We start from the raw sequence: 4457 nt of genomic DNA, 5'->3' as shown, positions 1-4457 counted from the left end.
GTTCCAGGACAACCAGGGCTACACAGGGAAACCCTGTCTCAAAAAAAGAAAATAAATAAATAAATGTTTAAGATAGTTAGCCGGGCGGTGGTGGCGCACGCCTTTAATCCCAGCACTCAGGAGTCGGAGACAGGTAGATCTCTGTGAGTTCGAGGCCAGCCTGGTCTACAAGAGCTAGTTCCAGGACAGGCTCCAAAGCTACAGAGAAAAAAAAGATAGTAACAACAGAGCATGAAACTCACTGTGGGGCCCTGTGCGACTTGTGAGCCCATGAAACAGAGTCCCCGGAAGTCTTGGCCCTCCTCAGTCCACTCCAGTTTTCTAGATTTGCTTCAAGAGCTTGGCTGCAGAGTCTGGGCAGCCACCCACCCCATTGGCCCCCCTCCTTTCCAGCACATCTTCAGTGGAAGGCTTTACCTTCTCATGAACACTAGGGAAACTGAGGTAACAGAACCACTAGGCCTTCTGATCCTTTGCAGAATCGCCCATTTCAGTTGGCCAGGGGAGGGGCTGACTCTGCTGGGGATGAACTCTGGGACCAAGGGCCCTCAAGTGCTGACAGGTGCCAATCAGGGCTCTTGGCAGGAGTCTGGTAAAGGTGGAGTCCCACCCTGTCTTCTGTTCCCTATTAGTGCCACTTTTCCTGGGCAGAGCCAGGGAGCACAGACCAGACCTCTGCAGGGCCCTGCTTGGTGTTTTTTGTTCATGCTGCCACCACGTGCTTGCTGGTTGCGACAAGCCTGGTGCAGCAACTGTCTTTGGAGCAGTTCGGTCCCCTGAGCCATGGGGAAGGCCGGGACATTTCTTGGTTTAGGAGGTGGGCTGGCTCCGGCCGACAACTAGAGTCATCGGGGAAGGTAGAACTTCAATTGAGAAGTTGACTCCATCAGACTGGCCAGTGGGCATGTCTGGGGGCGCATTTTCTTGATTAGTGATTGATGTGGGAGGGCCCAGCTCACTGTGGGTGGTTATGGGTTCTATAAGAAAGCAAGTTGAAGAAGCCATGGGGAGCAAGGCAGTGAGCAGTGTTCCTCCATGGCCTCTACATCAGTTGCTGCCTGGAGTTCCTGCCCTGACTTCCTTTCATTATGCAGGGTGGTGGGGACAGGTGATCTGACATTAACCCTTTCTCTCCCCAGGTTGGTTTTGGTCAGAATTTTATCACAGACAGATAAGCGGATTAGGACACTGGAGAAGTGAGTGCCGGGAATGCTAAGTTTCGGTCTCGGAGTGGGAAGACATCACCCGCCTCTGCCTCATCAGTGAAGAGTCCCAACTGTGGCATAATCAACATGGCTGATAATTAATTTTATGTGTGTGTGTTTCTCTGCCTACCTTTTGTGGTGAGATACACTTGGTTACAGGCAACAAATAGAAGGCTTTGGCTTTTGCCTGAATTCACTGGTCTGTGGATTTTGATTGGGGAATGAGGTCATTCAGAGTTAATATTCAGAGTTAGTTTGGAAAGTGGGTATTGGCTTCTGCCTTTTTGTGGTGTTTTCCCTCCCCCTTCTTCTCTTGTTTAGTATTGTGTTAGCATGGTTTATTTATTTGCTTTTTTTGGAGACAGGATTTCTCTGTGTAGCCCCAGATGTCCTGGAACTCTCTTTATAGACCAGTCTGGTCTCAGACTCACAGAAATCTGCCTGCCTCTGCCTCCTGAATGCTGGGATTAAAGGCGTTCACCACCACCATCCAGCTTTTATTCTTTTCGTGGGTGAAGACTTTTCTCTGAATTTCAGACTACATCCTGGGCCTTTATTTCAGGTCCATCCAGGTTATCTTATAGTGGGGCGAAGAGCAGGGAGTAAAATCACCACTCCTATTGATAGCCACTTAGAAAATCTTTAGGAGGAGCAGGGAAAGGGATCTCAGTTTATTTTCTGTTGCTGAAACCAAACATCTGAGGCTGGTGATGCATAGAGAAGAGAGGGTTGCCAGGTGTGGTGGTGCACGGCTCAAATCCTGAAACGTGGAGGCTAATCTTAGGGGCTCGTGCACTCCTGCTCTGGGTCTTCGCAATCCTCCCAGCCTGCATGGCTCCTCCTCGAGGCGTCCACAGAGCTCCTTCATTGCCTCAATCCTTCAGTCAAACTCCATTTCTCTTCTGCTTAATGGTAGGCCTTCTCTCGTCCCCCTGCACTATGTCTGACTTACTGGATGATATAGCATTGTTGTCAGTTTTCTCTTGTAAGAATGTAGACTCTGTTTAAGAAAGTCTTTTCTTTAAAGAAAGATTTACAGGCGGGAGAGATGGCTCAGAGGTTAAGAGTGCTGGCTGTTCTTTCAGAGATTCTGAGTTTGGTTCCCAGCAACCACATGATGGCTCACAACCATCTGTAATGAGATCTGGTGCCCTCTTTAGGCCTGCAGGCAGAACTCTGTATACACAATAAAAACATAAATCTTTTTAAAAATTACAAAAAAGACTTATCTTAACAGGCATGATGGTGCATGCCTGTTAGCAGAGGCTGCTTGTTTGTTCCCAGCCACCCAGACTGGAGATAATCACACAGAAACTGTATTAATTATAACACTGTTTGGCCAATAGCTTAAGCGTATTTCTAGCTAGCTTTTATATCTTAAATTAACCCCTCTCTGTTAATCTGTGCATCACCACAAGGTCGTGGGTTACTGGTAAGGTTCCCAGGCATCTGTCTCCTTCAGCAGCTACTTGGCATCTCCCTGACTCCACCTACTTTCTCCTCTATCTCTGCTTGGAATTCCTGCCTTGCTTTATTCTGCCCTCCCAGTAGGCCAAAGCAGCTTTGTTCATTAACCGATAAAAGCAACACATAGACAGAAGGATTTCCCACACCTCACCCAGCACTTGGGAGGCAGAGGCAGGCGGACTGTGGGTTTGAGGCCAGCCTGGTCTACAGAGTGAGTTCAGGGACAGTCAGGGTTGCTGTTATAGTAAGACCTTGTCTCAGACAAACAAACAGAAGGATTTATTGGTGTGTGTGTGTGTGTGTGTGTGTGTGTGTGTGTATGTGTGTGTCTGCCTATATGTTTGTGGGTGCTGGCGGAGGCTGGAAGAGGTGTTGCACCCCCTGGAGCTGTAATTACAGACAGTAGTAAAATGCCCACTGCTGGGAACTGAGCTCTTGTCCCCTGAAATGATGACCTTTATCTCCCAGTCTTCCTATTGCCACCCTGAGAGCTGGAATTGCTACTATGTTCCACCACACACCACGATTTACCTGTTACTGGAATTAAAACCCAGGGCCTCAGGCATGCTAGGCAGGCATTCTACCCACTGAGCTTCACCCCCAGAGTCTGCCCCTGTTTTTATTTTATTCTTTTATTTTGAGATAAGAGTCATTTTGTTTTAAGGTTTATTTATTTATTTATTTATTTATTTATTTATTTATTTATTACATATACAGTGTTCTGCCTGCATGTATGCCTGCAGGCCAGAAGAGGGCGCAGATCTCATTTCAGATGGTTGTGAGGCACCATGTGGTTGCTGGGAGCTGAACTCAGAAATTCCTCCACTGTTTTTTTGTTTTGTTTTATTTTTTTTCCAGACAGGGTTTCTCTGTAGCTTTGGAGCCTGCCTGCTACTGCCTCCCCAGTGCCGGGATAAAAGGCATGTGCCACCACTGCCTGGCTTTCTTTGTTTTTAAATTTTGTTTTTAATGTGCTTGAAATGTATGTACATGCACTATATGTCTGCCTGGTGCCTGCAGAGGCCAGAAGAGGGCTCCCTGGAACTGGAGTTACAGACAGTTGTAAGCCACCATGTGACTGCTAGAAGTCAAACCTGGGTCTTCTTCAAGAGCAGCCAGTTTAACTGCTGAGCCATCTCTTTTGCTCCCTCCCTCCTCTGAAGGATTTATATTCTGAATTTCCCCCAATCATTTCAAAATGGGGTTACTGCTGCATCGCAGCATATTGGGGAAAGGCATTTTGAGGCTCTTATCCCAAGTTCGAAATGGAAGCAAGGACGTGGAAGTACTTAGAGCCATCCGAGAGCCGGGCTGGTGTGGCAATCTCCCCTCGTGTGTCGGGGGGGAAGGGAAAGCTTTCCACACTTGTCTGTGGTGTGCCTACAGTTCTCTCCTCCACAGACAGGGAAAGACAGTGCTGGCACTCCTTGCTGGGAAACAAAAAGGAGCAGCTGGGACTGGGGACCCTCACTACAGCAGGGGACACGTTGGGGGCTCCCAAAGAAGCTCCTTGTGAGGCCCCAGGATTTGATGTTCATCACATTGTCAGCTTTTGCATTTTCTCACTGGCTCCAATTCTAAATAAACATCGAATCCATCCCCTAACATTGTCTGCATTTTTTTTAAAAAAAGGGACTCTCCGAGTTGCCCAAGCTTGGCGTCCACAGAAACTGAACTATCCATGTCGAGAAGATGCTCCCCAGGAGGGTCGAGGTTCTGACCTAGGTTGTCAGTATGCTGTGTGCTGCTGTTGATGCCAATGACATGGCTGCTTTCTTTTCCTCC

The sequence above is a fragment of the Microtus ochrogaster genome, chromosome 1, assembly GCF_000317375.1.
Source record: "Microtus ochrogaster isolate Prairie Vole_2 chromosome 1, MicOch1.0, whole genome shotgun sequence".
In the NCBI taxonomy this organism is placed as follows: domain Eukaryota; kingdom Metazoa; phylum Chordata; class Mammalia; order Rodentia; family Cricetidae; genus Microtus; species Microtus ochrogaster.
Note: the sequence above shows the minus strand (reverse complement) of the source record.